The sequence below is a fragment of the Canis aureus genome, chromosome 1, assembly GCF_053574225.1.
Source record: "Canis aureus isolate CA01 chromosome 1, VMU_Caureus_v.1.0, whole genome shotgun sequence".
In the NCBI taxonomy this organism is placed as follows: domain Eukaryota; kingdom Metazoa; phylum Chordata; class Mammalia; order Carnivora; family Canidae; genus Canis; species Canis aureus.
The window spans coordinates 77053906-77069167 of NC_135611.1; the positions used below are offsets into that span (position 1 = coordinate 77053906).

At 40.2% G+C, this 15262-nt stretch overlaps 1 protein-coding gene across 8 annotated transcripts in view; it reads left to right on the top strand.

Annotated features, from left to right (window-relative positions):
* Positions 1-15262, top strand: part of RASEF (RAS and EF-hand domain containing) — a 209408-nt gene that overhangs the window by 146170 nt on the left and 47976 nt on the right. The window lies entirely within an intron of this gene.

Here is a 15262-nt window from a genome sequence, read left to right on the forward strand (position 1 = left end):
GGCATAAGGTCAAGATTTGACTGTTGAAGAAGATGTGACTGTGGCTTAGATACCAAACAGTTATCTTTCCATGATATCTTTAATAATTTAGCTTTAAATACCAGCCAATCAAAAATTAGTAGTAGGTTTTCAGTATCTATTAAATACAAATTCAAGAAACAGGTTTGCTGCTGAGTGAACAGGTAGGATGCACTTATCCCAGAATATGCTAATTTTAGAAGAGAACAATGTGCTTGTTAGTGGTACTCATGATTCTGGAGTCTTCTGGAGATTTTTTAAAAGGACAGGCAAATCCTTATCTTTTATAGAGGCTGGTGGCAGGTTATCAACGTAATGCAGTATTTTAAATCTGTATTGATCTACGTAAAATCACGTGATTTGTGTTTTGAGGACTCACGTGTATATCATAATGTTTAGAAACGTAAACGTGTATATTCTGTTACAAATGCATCCTTGTTTATTATCAAGGAAATATATTTAGGATTCACATTAGTTTAGCCATTCAGCTGGAGTCCAGCTGAAAAACTCAGCTGCAGTTTCTGTTTTTTTTTTTTTTTTCTTTTTAACCTACAGTAGGATGAAGGAACAGGTGGGGGGAGTAGAGGTGTCTGGAGGACAAAAAGTTGGGGCAAGGACAAGACTTGGGTGTGGGGGCAGGACCTGATCATCTCTATTATCAGTAAAAAATACGTGAATGAAAGAAACCCAAAAAAACTCCACCCCCATTGAAATGGCCCCAGTAGGGGGCTTGTCCCTCTGCCCCAGGGGAATCTGGGGTTAAGGGCAAGAGTGGGGGGGAGGTTAATGCTACACAGCATCACCCCTACCTGGGGGCTTCACAGCTCAGTACCTCCTCCCCTCTTGGCTGCCAGAGGGCCTGCAGACACAGCCCACAGGCCCAGATCCCTCAGATTGGGCCAGGAAGGAGGGCTGGGGGTCATTTCCCCTGTGCCCCCAACCATTTCTCTCCCGAGTTTTCAAGAAACTCCCAACCACTATCCTCAGTGTTGAGAGTAACAGTGTGCACTCTTGCCTATAGAGCTACAACATACTTTCAGAAATGCTCTGCTATCTCAGTGTTCAGAAGGGGATTGGCCCTTCTCAGCGTGGTGGTCAGATTTCAAACCACAGGTAGTCTTGTCCCTGACCCTTTGACCCACAAGGTTCATCTGCTCCCTCCTCACTACAGCCTTCCTTGGGCAGCCTCAGATCCAGCACAGAACTCCACCCACTCTGCTTCAGCTCCCACGGAGTCCTCCTTCCGCAGGCTCTTGCCTCCTTCATTCATTAATGCGGAATCTGTGTCAGTTCAGGTCTCTGGTGCTGCAAGGCCTATGGAGGCCAATAGGGTAACTGGAAGGTAAGCATCCACAGTAAACTCAGTCCACAGAGCTTCAGATTAAGTGTGGCAGGGGATCTGCAATGGAAGATTTCTTGGGGTTGGAACAGTTAGGCAGGCTTCATGGAGGAGGTAGCATTTGGGAGAGCCTTGACTGATGTGCAGTGTATGATTACTAGATAGGAAATAGCAAAGGTTTTGATTTTGATCCGAGACCAGTATTGAAATACATTTCCACTAGGAAAGGATGAAGATGAAGGTGTTTCCCATGACATATTTGATTTAAACTAGTCTTCCTTGTTGAAAATTCATGTATTATGTGTTGTACACTATGCAAACTATGAGGACAGTGAGCACCTAAGAGTGCTTGGAATATGAGCAGGTTGAAGGAACCAGATAGGAAGTAGAGTGGTTGTAGCATTGATCCTGCAACCCAGAATTTTCTTGCAAATAATGTGAGAGGAACTAATATATTTAAAATTATCTAACTTTATTGGAATGTTATTTTATTATCTGATTATACTTATACTATTATATGTGTGGTCCTATGACATAGTTCTATCGAAAATGTTTTAAAAAGTTATTTCTAAAATGTATACATATTTTATATACATCAAGGTAAAATCTTTATACCAATTATGTGAATATTTAAAAATTATATACGTGGAATAGTTACTTTTGGAAAATATTTAAGTATTTTAATCGGTGTGTTATCTCTATTTGTAGTATTTTCCTGAAGAATATATCTTTTTTCATTGTGATCTTTTATGCCTTTTCTGCCCCACAAAATTGCTTGTAATGTTCTGTAGAAGATTATGATTATTAAGTTTGAAATTATTGACATTAGTAATTGACTCTTCTCTGCAGATCATCATGTTGTTGTTTTTTTTTAAGATTTTATTCATTTATTCATGAGAGACAGAGGGAAAGGCAGAGACACAGGCAGAGGGAGAAGCAGGCTCCATGCAGGAAGCCTGATGTGGGACTTGATCCCAGGACCCCAGGATCACACCCTGAGCCAAAGGCAGATGCTCAGTCGCTGAGCCACCCAGGTGCCCCAGGTCATTATATTTTAATGGAGAAAACATTTCCTGTCCAAGCACTGACCTACAGTCATAAGAAAATTCAGTAATGAGCTCAGAGCAAATTCTGATAAATGGAAGATCTTCTCAATTCTATTTTGTTTTGGTATTGAGACATGTAGGTATTGGCATACATCTCTATTTCTGCCTTTGCTGGTCACAAGTCCTGTGTTTTCTTACTCCCTTCAAAGTGCTTTCTTTGACACATTCTTTGACAGATTTCTTAAGTCTTTTTTTTTTTTTTAAAGATTTTATTTCTTTTTTTTTTAATTTTTATTTATTTATGATAGTCACAGAGAGAGAGAGAGAGAGAGAGGCAGAGACATAGGCAGAGGGAGAAGCAGGCTCCATGCACTGGGAGCCCAACGTGGGATTCGATGCCGGGCCTCCAGGATCGCGCCCTGGGCCAAAGGCAGGAGCTAAACCGCTGTGCCACCCAGGGATCCCAGATTTCTTAAGTCTTATAGGACGATACTTGTCAGATAAGTTTGTCTCCATTTATGATTCTTAGAAATGTTTTCCCATACTGAGATACTTCAAAATTGTAGGGCTTTTCAATTTAATTTTATTTTGGCACAGAGTATAAATTTAATCAAATAAAAATAAGAGGTTGAGATATTCCAAATCATAATTACAGAATTTTGAGATTTAATTTGTACAACATTTGAGCTCCCATTTCATCTGTTTAGTTCATCAGTGCCTTCCTGGTTTCAGGCTTATTTTTCAATTAATTCCAATCTGCTGACAGCTTCAAAAGCTGAAGACAGTTTTTATAGCTCCCATCGTTGATTAATTTGATTAAAGTTTTCCAACAGATTTTGAGCAGAATGTCATGCCAACTTATGGGACAGGTTTACAAAAAACATAGGACGATTTGTTAAGTAGTCCTCCAAAGGTTCAAATGTTTCCAAAACCTGAATAATGATAAGTCACAGAGAGAAAAAGGAATCACCACAAAAATTGTTAGATACTGTAATTATATGTGTGAATATATTTAAAATTCTGATAGCTACAGCCTCTCTTTCAGTTGGTAGACTATCAGAGCCTGTCTGGATGCCATCATATGCCCCACCACCAGTTCCACATGTATTTCTACTTCATAGATTTCTTAATTTAGTACAAATTTTCATTTTTAAGCACAATGCTTTACTTTTATATTTCACTAAACTTATAATAACATTTGTAATAAGTTTGGATGCTTTACATTCAACAGAATGAGCTTCCATAATCTTTACTCTGATTCCATGAAGTGGATGGGAAAAAAGAATCAAACCATTATTGGAATTAACTGATTTTCTTTTTGAAGCATTGATCACAGTGATACCAAACTGGCCTAATTTACCTCTGCAAAAGTTTTTATTCAGTTAATGGAGACACAAAACCACTGTCACTACCATATGTGTACAAGAAAACTTGGGAGTGGAAATGCACAGATTCAATGTAGAACCATAATCTTTTGATCTAAGGGAAGGGTCATACTTTACATGCTTTCATTCTGCAGCAGCATGGATGACACTGTAGACCTTACATGGTTCTCTTAAAAGACATTGGTGCTGATGCTTTTTCAGGAGATTTGTTGTCTTCTGGTTTTCACTATATTTCATGTGGTTAATGGTATCATTCTGGTCCACCGTGGTAGAAGCTACATGTTGACAAACCTTAAAGAAACCTTTTTATTTTTGTTTAGGATGTTTTTAGATTTTCAGAAAAATTATGAAGATAATACAGAGTTCCCTTAATATGTGTGTCGTTTCATTCACAATTAGCATCTTGTATTGATGTAGTACACTTGTCACAATTAAACTGACACTGGTACATTATTATTGTTTAAATCCATACTTTACTGGGGCACCTGGGTGGCTCAATGGTTGAGTGTCTGCCTTTGGCTCAGGTTGTGATCCCAGGATCCTGGGATCGAGTCCCACATCAGGCTCCTCATAGGGAGCCTGCTTCTCCCTCCGCATGTGTGTCTGCCTCTCTCTGTGTCTCTCATGAAAAAGTAAATAAAATCTTTTAAAAACATCCATACTTCACTAATTTTTTCTCAGTTTTCCCCTAATGGCCTCCTTGTGCTCTAGCATCCCATCTGGATACCACATTCTATTCATCGTCCTATGTCCTTAGGCTCCTCTTGGCAGTGACAGTTAACATTTTGAGCAAGTTCCACATTTATCACCTTCATTCTTGTGGAAAGGAAATTTGGTCCTTAACTGTGTATTAAGCATGCTCCTTTGTTGTTCTTTGAGGTCCTGGTTGCCAGAAGGGTTTATCACAAAACCTGAAAGCATTACCATTGAATAAAATAACTAGTTATACATTTAAGTTGTACTAAAATGGTTAAATGACAGTAGCAAGAGCATCCCAGTTACCTTCTATTGCTGTGTGGTAGGACGGTCTGACTTCTGTCTTCAGTACCCATTTTATGGACCCTGTGCCTCTAATCTCCCAATTTCCCATTGATTTGGCCCGGTGGCCACCTGGCAGCCTGGTGTACCACAGGGCAGATGTCCCCTGGCATTCTCTGCCACCATCTGAGACCTGCAGGAGTTATCTGTCTCCAGCTTCTCTTGTCCAAGCCTAATTTGTTTTATCAGTGAGTATTCTGTTCCTTGTTTCTGAAAGGAAAGGCCTAGTCATGCTGTGTCTGAAAAGGGTCAGGAAAGGAGAGATGGGTTTATCACTGATTGCCTTCTGATTTAGCCACGTGTTCATGAGCAGTCTCTCTACTGCAAGGATGTGTCATGTACCACTGAGTTACAGATCCACTAACTCCCCTTGGCTTATGATAGCGCAACTTTTATTTTATTTTATTTTATTTTATTTTATTTTATTTTATTTTATTTTATTTTATTTTATTTTATTAGTAATTTTTTTGTTAAAGATTTTATTTATTTATTCATGAGAGACAGAGAGAGAGAGAGGCAGAGACACAGGCAGAGGGAGAAGCAGGCTCCATGCAGGAGCCCGATGTGGGACTCGATCCCAGGACTTCAGGATCACTGGGAGGCGGCGCTGAACCGCTGAGCCACCCAGGGATCCCCTTGTTAGTAATTTTAATGCATAGTTAGTACATAGTTTACTGTTACTTACTGTTGATGTAGCTTTTTGATGAGCATTTATCCAGAATTTTCTTTTTTATAAGTCAAAGTGGATAAAATATCAGACAACAGCATGAGATTGTCTCAAGTATACATGGAAAGGTGACATGTCCCCTTTCGAAAATACACCAACTTGCACTAACATTACTAGATTATGCCTACATTTAAATTGACTCCAGGTAAATTGATAGAAGAGAAATACTGGGATCATGAATGTCTACTATGAGTACTGTTTAAGTCAAGAGGTACGTATTTTCACGTATATGTGTACACATACAGGCACATTGACAATGTGGTATCCATATATAAAAAAAAGTTGATCTGCACCAGGGGCAGGATGTGACCAAAGGCCTGTCTCCTGTGTCTAGAAGACTAGGTCTGCATTACCCTATCCTCATTACTGTGCTCAGGGCATTCTTTATGTTAACAGACTATAACAGGGTTCAGAGGAAGGCCTATTTGGCCCTTGGCCTGTTTGTGTAAATAAAATTTAATTGGAGCGAAGTTAAGCTCATTCGTGTGTTGTCTATGTCAGTGTTCATGCTCCAGAGGCCCAGTTGAGTATTTGCAACAGAAATAGTAAATGTTTTCTGACTGATGCTTTACAGAAGAATTTTACTGACCCCTTCTTTTGGAGTACTTGGACCCAATTCCAGCATGGGGTGACGCACTCCCAAACCAGGCATTCCATTGCACCAGCAGGATGTTCAAGAATTAATTCAATTCTGACACTGTCTACTTGGAGATAGCATCAGATTCCACAGGTTGAGGGTTCAATCCTACAAGACTGCCACCACCCCCCACTTCAGACGCCAGTCACAGATGCCAGTCACACACCCCCAGGCTTCTGTGTATGGGGTGGATGAGACTGAAAGTTTCAACCCTTCAGTCACGTGGTTGATCCTCCTAGCAACACTAGCCACCTCTTTGGGTGGGGTCTGAAAAATCACCTTCATTAATAAAAGGCTCCTGTTTCAACCTTTATGGCTTTGAAGGTTTTCAGGAATTGTGGATGAAGACCAAATATATCTAAGAAATGTATTTTGGTCATCTGAATGATCAAATACATATTTCTTAGATGTTAGGATATCACACCCCTGGACTATGAGCCTCATAGGCTGACCTCAAGGATGATCCAACTTTCATTTCTCAGTTTCCCTTATACTAGCACTCATAAGATAATATTTCTATCCATGAGGTTTCCACACTACACCACTTTCTCCCTTTGGCCCTTTCCCCAAAACACAACCCAGAAGCACACAGGAGATAAACACCTACTTACTAATGCACGGGGGGAGCGGAGTCAAGAGCAGTAACAGATCACAAGAATGGCCAACATTTCTCGATTCCCAATAAGGCGCCTGGTATTGTTGTGTGTGCTTCAGTTGGGGGTTAATCCGCACATTATGTGGTAGGAAACTCTTCTCACTTTATGTCTGAGGAAACTGAAGTTCAGGAGGCTAAGAGTTTTGCCCTGGCTCCCAAAGCCAGGATGTGGTGAGGAAGCATTTGATTTAGCCAGGCCATTATACCTGCCCCAGGCACTCTTCACTCATGACGGAAGCAGCCCTCAGCTGTGAGGAGAATGCCCTCCCTAAACTTTCAGCACAGTGCCCCTTGCTATTTCTGCCTCCCCCCCTCCCGCCCCATCCATTGGCTAACTCCCAGGAACTAAATATCAGTGATTTCAAAAAGGAAGCAATTTGCAATTTGAAATGTTTCTAGACTTTGAATCATCTCCCAGGGAGTTTCTATTTTAAAATCTTTGCAGGGATGAGCACTGGGTGTTATACTATATGTTGGCAAATTGAATTTAAATAAATAAAAAATAAAAAAGATAAGAAATTTTGAAAAAAAAAATCTTTGCAGGAATGTTACCCATCCAAATACTTAGGGAACTAAAGTACTTCTCAGGGCGATGGGAATCCCAAAGGAATTTTACCTGTGGGAAATGTATATGGGCAGGGAAGCCTGGAGGAGGCCCTGGTGGTTGGAGACCTGGGTGAGATCATCCTCTGAGCAGCCGCAGAGCAGAGCCAAGGAGAGCCCAGGCCACTGGACTGGCTTGTCTTTCCACCTGTGGAATGGTGGAACCAAGTTGAAGAGACCATTGTTTTCTCTAGAAGGGAGAGCCAGACAATCATTTGGTAACTGAGTTAATGAAGAGCAAGACCTTTTGTGAGGACACAGATAGGAATCTCTTCCAGTTGCAGGTGGCCAGCTTCAGGCAGTTAGTGGGCAGAGAGGCACACCATGTCTGGAAAGACAGACACGAATTTCCCAAAGAGAGCTAATGCTGCCCAGTTCTAGGGGCACAGCTGCATTTGCTTATTGGATTATTTTCTACTTATTTGGGGTTTGTTCTGAAAGTATGTTAACTATGTAATAAAAGTATGTTTTGAAGTCAGTAACTTTTATCTAACTTGTGTGGGGATAAAAGGATCAGTCTTTTCACTGACCACATGACAGTATGGTTGGTTCAGGGCATCTAGAAAGTTAGTGGGTGTCACCTAGGTAGGAATATGCCCATTTTTTTTACCCCCCTCCCAAAGAGAAATAAACTATCAGTTTTTAAAAATATTTTATTTATTTATTTGAGAGTGAGAGAAAACTTGCACAAGCAGAGAGAACAGCAGAGGGAGAAGGAGAAGCAGACTCTCCTCTGAGAGGGAGCCTAACTGGGGCTTGATCATAGAACCCTGAGATCAGTACCTGTGCTGAAGGCAGACGCTTAACCAACTGAACCATTCAGGCACCCATATCAGATTTTTAAAAAAGATTCATTTTTTAGAGCAGTTTTAGGTTCATAGAAAAATTAAGAAGGTACAAAGATTTCCCATATACCCCTTGCCTCCACACTTGTACAACCTCCCACATTATCAACAAACCCCAATCTGAATGATACATTTGTTACAACTAATGAGCCTGCATTTACACATCATAACCACCCAAATTCCTTATTTTACATTAGGGTTACTCATGTATATTATATGGGTTTGGGCAGAGGTACCATGACATCATACAGAGTATTCATTGCCCTGAAAATCCTCTATGCTTCACCTATTCATCCTTACTCTCTCCCCTCTAATCCCTAGCAACCACTGATCTTTCTAGTGTCTCCAAGTTTTGCCTTTTCCAGGATGATAGAGTTGGAATTATGTAGTATGTAATCTTTTCAGATCGGTTTCTTTTGTGTAGTAATATGCATTTAAAGTTCCTTTATATCTTCTCCCATGGCTTGGTAGCTCATTTCTTTAATGTTGGATGATATTTCCTTGTCTGGAAGTACCGTAGTTAATCCACTACCTACTGAAGAACATCTTGGTTACTTCCCAGTTTTGGCGATTATGACCAAAATGGCTATACATAATCATATGCAAGTTTTTGTGTGGACATAAGATTTCAACTCCTTTGGATAAATACCAACAAGCATTGATTGCCAGATTGTATGATTGAGAGAATGTGTAGTCTTCTGAGAAACTATCACACTGTCTTCCCAAGCTACTACTATTTTGCATTCCTACCAGCAGTGAATGAGTTCCTGCTGCTCTACATCCTCACCAACATTTGATGTCAGTGGTCTGGATTTTGGCCAGTAGGTATGTGGTGCCATCTCATTGTTTTAGTTTGCATTTCCCTGCTGCCATGTGATGTGGAGCATATTTTCGTGTGCTTACTTGCCATCCATGTATCTTCTTTGATGAAGTGTCTATTAAGGTCTTTGACCCATTTTTTAAATCAAATTGTTTTCTTATTATTGAGTTTTAAGGGTTTTTGTGGGTATACTTTTATATTTATTTATTTATTTATTTATTTATTTATTTATTTATTTATTTATTTATTTAAAAGATTTTATGTATTCATGAGGGACAGAGAGAGAGAGAGGCAGAGACACAGGCAGAGGGAGAAGGAGGCTCCTCGCAGAGAGCCAGATGTGGGACTCAATTCAGGATTCTAGGATCATGCCCTGAGCCAAAGGCAGACACTTAACCTGCTGAGCCACCCACGTGTCCCTGCTGGTATATTTTTAGATGATAGTACATTAATCAGATATGCTTTTTGCTGATATTTCCTCCAGTGTGTGGCTTATCTTCTCATTTTGTTGACACCATCTTTCACAGAGCAATTGTTAATTTTAGTGAAGTCCAGTTTATCAATTCTTTTTTCATGGATTATGCCTTTGGTGTTCTATGTAAAAAGTTTCCACATATCCATATCTAGGTTTTTTTCCTTTCTTCTCTTCTAAAAGTTTATAGTTTTGCATTTTATGTTTAGTTCTTATCCATTTTGACTTCATTTTGGTGAATGGTATTAAGTTCTGTGTTATGTTCTTTTGCAAGAGGAAGCCTACTTGTTCCAGGACCATTTGTTAAAAACACCATCTTTGCTTCATTATATTACCTTTGCTCCTTTGTCAGGTATCGGTTGACTGTATTCACATGGGTCTCTTTATGCGCTCTGTTCTATTCTGGTGATCTGTTTGTATGATCAGGTTTTTATTGTCTAGAATTTTACATATTTTGTAGCAGAGGAAAGTAGAAATTCACAAAAACTTCTGAAGTTGTACCTTTCTGGATTAAATGACACAACTTAGATTTACCTTTATCTCTACAAACTTGTTTATTAAAATCATGTGCTTATTTTTATTTCTCTGCTTCAGCCAAAACTTTGTGAAGATGCGAGTAGTTAAGATGCAGACTCGGTCAAGTCATTGTTTCCATTTAACACTTCCAGTGACTTCCTACCCTCTCAGTAACTGTCTCCTCCTGTTTCTTTGCTGTGCCTTCTAGATCCTGGTAACTTTTCAGGCCACATCCATATCTTCTGCTGCTGCCAACCTCCCCCACTCTGAGCTCTCCAGCCCTACCAGCTTCTTTCAGTTACAGGAGTGGCTGCCTTACCCACCCCCCCTTGTCCTGCCTTCTACCTCTGATTACTGGTGCCTCGGACAGGCTACTGCTCCCTTGCCCTTTCTCACTTACTGCCTACTTGGCATCTACTCATCCCTCAGGTTATCCCCCAAGTGCTGGTCATGTTCCCTGTCTATGCTGCCGGAGTATCTTGTCGTTAATCTTCATAGTGGGTCTAATGGGGGAAGGGACCCAGTCTGTCCATAGCACTTTACCTCCAGGATCTAGCAGGGTGCCCCATGGATGGCATGGGTGTTTTAATTTCCCAGGCTCAGATGTTAAGGTCATAAGGTCAAATTTCTTATGCCAGTCCCTAGTATAGAATGTTGCAGACATTGATACTCAATACTGTTACCTTTTGTTCATAAAAAACTGTTTTGGGTTTTAGATATATTTGATCTGTGATCTGAATGACGAAGTTAGCCTCCTATTTTAATGCTTAATACAGCAAGACTTGGAATCTAAGAGACAGTTTCCTAACGATCTTACTGGGTCACTGTGTTCCTTAGTGTGGAGAGGCATTGGCTATCTCGCAGAGGTATTCTTAGACCAGAGGTGTCCAGGCATTCTGAGTACCAGCACTAACTACAGTATGTGCACATGAATGTAGATATATCTGTGCTCTTCTCAATAAAGTATTAATCTTGTGAAAATGTGTGACCCTTTTATAATTTTTACATGTCTTGAGTGTGTCTGTTTTTCTTCTAAGTTCCCATAATAAAGCTTTCAGCTTCAGTGGGAATATTTGTGATTTAAAATGCTTATTTCCCAGGGACCATTTAAAAACTAAATTGTGAATTTTTTCATCAGGTAATTTACTCACCACAACTCTCTCTCTCTCTTTTTTTTTTTTTTTTTGACACAGATCATCTTGTAATTTATCAAACAAGAAGATAAACAGCTCAGGTTTTAAACATCTAAAGTTGGGTGGTAATTCAGGGAGTGCTTTGATCTACATTTCTCTGATGTCTGTCTCTGCTTTTCATTTGATCTCTTTTCCTTCAGACATAAATTAGATTATTTTTAGTGTTAGGGGCTCTCTTGGCATAGAAGTGTAGAGACTGTGTTTTGTCTTGGCTGATTAAGGCCTATGACTTGACCCTTCGTTTTTACTGAGGATTTGTCAAGCACACCTGTAAGCAGTTCTACATGGTATTTGTGAATCCAAGTGTAACTGCCTGAGATTAGGCCCATACCCAGTGAATTAAAAGTGCTTTGGGCCTTTACATCACCAGGCACCATTTTCAGGTCTGATGTGTACCGCCCAGGGTCCGGCCAGAAGGAAACAGAGCTTTGCGTGTGGTGCGACATTGTGCATTCTCTGCTTGCTTAACCTTTGACGTGGGGAGCAAGGACACTAGGGGAGGCCAGTGACTGCGACACTCTTAGGAGTGGAACAAAGATTGTCTTGGCACCAGGCAATGGCACCACGTCTGCTGAGTTGACGAATCCACAAGTGTTCAGCTGCCTGGGCAGGGCACAGCATTTAAGCTCACAGAGAGGCAAAAGGTATTACCTCTTCTTACAGTCAGGTACTTTTCTCCATCAGGTGTCAGAATTGCCAAGTGTGTTCTGTTGGCTGTCTGTTGGCATAATCCAGATGGTTCTCTAATTTCACAGATACAAACCAAATGAAGCACACAGACATATGGGGCCTGGGGAAGGTGGGAGTGGGACTTATTGTCTACAGTAATACTTTTCCCAGATAGCTTTACATAAACCAAATTTTAGAAGATTTTCTCATTTTAATCTTTGTCATGCTTTCATTCTTTAAAGGTGATCCTTTGTAATGTGGACAGTCCTTGCAGCAATGATATATATCCTCCTACAAAGGAATTTTTAAAAATCTTGATAGGTTAAGTTTTCTTAAATGGAGACATGCTCTTGGGGTCCTTGAAGGACCAGTTCAGCATTTACTTTTGGCACGAAGAGGTATTTCCTCCATGAGGATCTGGACTCTGAGCCAGATGGGCTGAATTGGAAACCTGGCTCTGCTACCAGGATAATACTTTGCTGTCTGTGCCTCAGTTTCTTCTTTGCTAAACAGCATACTAATGATAACTTCTTTATAGGGTTGCCATGAGGATTAAGCGAATAGTACATGTAAATGCTGGATCACTGCCTGGACTGCATATGTAAGGTGCTTAATAATTGTCTGCTTCAGGATACGAATGCTTCAGAGTAGTTTTCTGTTCTCTTTAGAGAGAGTGGGTGGTGATACTATAAAGATTTACCCTGGTCATAGAAGCTTTTACTTAGTTAATATGAAGCTATCAAGAAAAAGACAAGGAAGTAACTTTATCTGGAAGAGGTTAATAAAAAAACAAAATAGGAAAATATTATGCCAACCTTTTAAGTTCAAATGGACTATAACAAAGAAGTTCCAAATCCTGGTGGCTTTACAGAATACAAACATATTTCTTTCTAGTGGGTCATTCAGATTGAAGTGGTCAGGCAGCCCTGCTGAGCAGTTAACCTCAGTGTGGTGATTCAGGAATCCAAGCATATTCTATCCCATGACTTTGGCATATTGGAGTTCTTCACTTCAGCTCTGGGGATGAAGAAGAGAGACGGATGGAGGTAGAGAAGGAGCAAGAAGAGAGAGGGAAGGAGAATGGAGGGAGAGATGCCGAGAGAAAGAGAGAAAGAGTGTGAATGGATAGAAGCTGAGGATCTTATGACGAATTTTAGGGAACAAGCATAGAAGTGACAAACACACACCATTTCTATTCCATTTTATTGACTAGAACTAGTCACATGACTCTGCCTGCCTGCGGTTATGGGAAGTCATTTCTCCTTGTGTGCTTTGTAATAGGAAGCAGGATAGATGAGTATTTTTTTTTTTAAGATTTATTTATTTATTTATTCATGATAGACACAGAGAGAGGCAGAGACATAGGCAGAGGGAGAAGCAGGCTCCATGCAGGGAGCCTGATGGGGGACTCAATCCCAGGACCCCGGGATCACGCCCTGAGCCAAAGGCAGATGCTCAACCACTGAGCCACCCAGGTGCCCAGGATAGATAAGTATTAACTATATAACATGTTTTCTGCCAGTGTCACGTATTTGCTATAATTGATATGTTTGTATACTTCACTGTCAACTATTTCTAAAATTCTTTATAATGTTAAGACCATCAAGAAGATTTACAAATCATGTTTCTTTCTTATTTTTGAAACTGGCAGAAAGTCAGGAAATCTACTGATCTCTACTTCTGAACATTTTATTGTGCTGTTAGCCAATAAACAAGGACTCTAGGTGATAGGATTTCAATGGCCATCTCTGATAAGCAAGTTCCTATTAAGGAGAAAGTCTTTTTGTTTTGTATCATGCTGGTGATTAGTAAATGACAAAAGGCAAAGAAGTTAATGATCCTGTTATGCATTGAAATTGCATGGGGCAATCTAAGAGTATTTTGTTTTGTTTTGTTTACTGCTGTAGTAAATATGTCTCACTGTTGCAACTAGTGTTTGTACTCAGCTTTGATGGGAAGGATGATGGCTGCTTTCTGTATCTTACATCAAACAAAGTGGCTTAATCCTGCAGGTTTATTAATAATACTTCACTTCAAAAAAAATAATACTTCACTTGAGCAGTTCTCTTCAATCGTAATTGGCCTCTGCACAGACTGAGCAGTTTATTTATAAGTGGAAACCTGGGGGAGTTTATAACTCCATGGACACACATTGAGGCCATGCTTAACTAAGCTTCTGGGTTAATATCTACCTCACAATTTGCATGTTTCATAGTTCTGTGAATTAATTTTGAATCCCATTTCTTCTGCCACGATTCAGATGCTTTACCACAGTTTGGAAGCAAAATAATGTTACGGCGGATCATGTGGTCTGCAGCATCACAGTGGGGTCTATTCCCAGCTCAGCTACTCGGTCACTCTGGGACTTTGGACCTTTTACTGTTTGCTCTGGCTGCGTAGGAATTTCTAGTAACAACTACCAGACTGGGTGACTTAACTGAAATTCATTCTCATACAGTTCTGGAGGCTAGAAGTCTCAAGTCAAGGTACCAGCAGGGTTGGTTCTTTCTGAGGCCTGTCCCCTTGGCTTTCAGATGGCTACTTTCCTGTGTCTTCACAGAGTCTTCTTTCTGTACACTTAGCATATCATCCACTGAACTTGAGTCAGGAGCACTGCCAGCTCCCTGACTCACTCTTTTATCCTCTAGTAGGTGAGCTGCCCAGTCACATCAGCTTTTCTTTTGAAATGATTCTGGAATATTTGTCTTTTTATAAAAGTTAATAATAATTAATATGAGGATTGTCACATACAAATACATATGAATTTATATGCAGTAATTTTTAACTGACTATAAAATAATAGGTATATTCACATAAAGGCTGAAATATGTCTTATTAGGGATTGGTGGAACATGTTATTAATCCATTTAATGATTACCTAACTTTCTGTGCATCTATTTACCATTTTTTATTTTAATTTAAATTTTTAAAAAATATTTTATTTATTTGAGAGAGAGTGAGCACAAGCAGGAGGGAGGGACAGAAGGACAGGGAGAGGGAGAAGCAGACTCTCTGCTGAGCCAGGAGCCTGATGAGAGGTTCAATCCCATGACCCCAAGATCACAACCCAAGCCAAAGGCAGCTGCCCAACCAAATGAGCCACCCAGGCACCCCTATTTACCTTTTTTAGAATTTCTATTTTTTAAAGATTTTATTTATTTATTCATGAGAGACACAGAGAAAGTCAGGGACATAGGCAGAGGGAGAAGCAGGCTCCCTGCGGGGAGCCCAATGTGGGATTTAGACCCAGGACCCTGGGATCACACCCTGAGCCAAAGGCAGACCCTCAGCCACCGAGC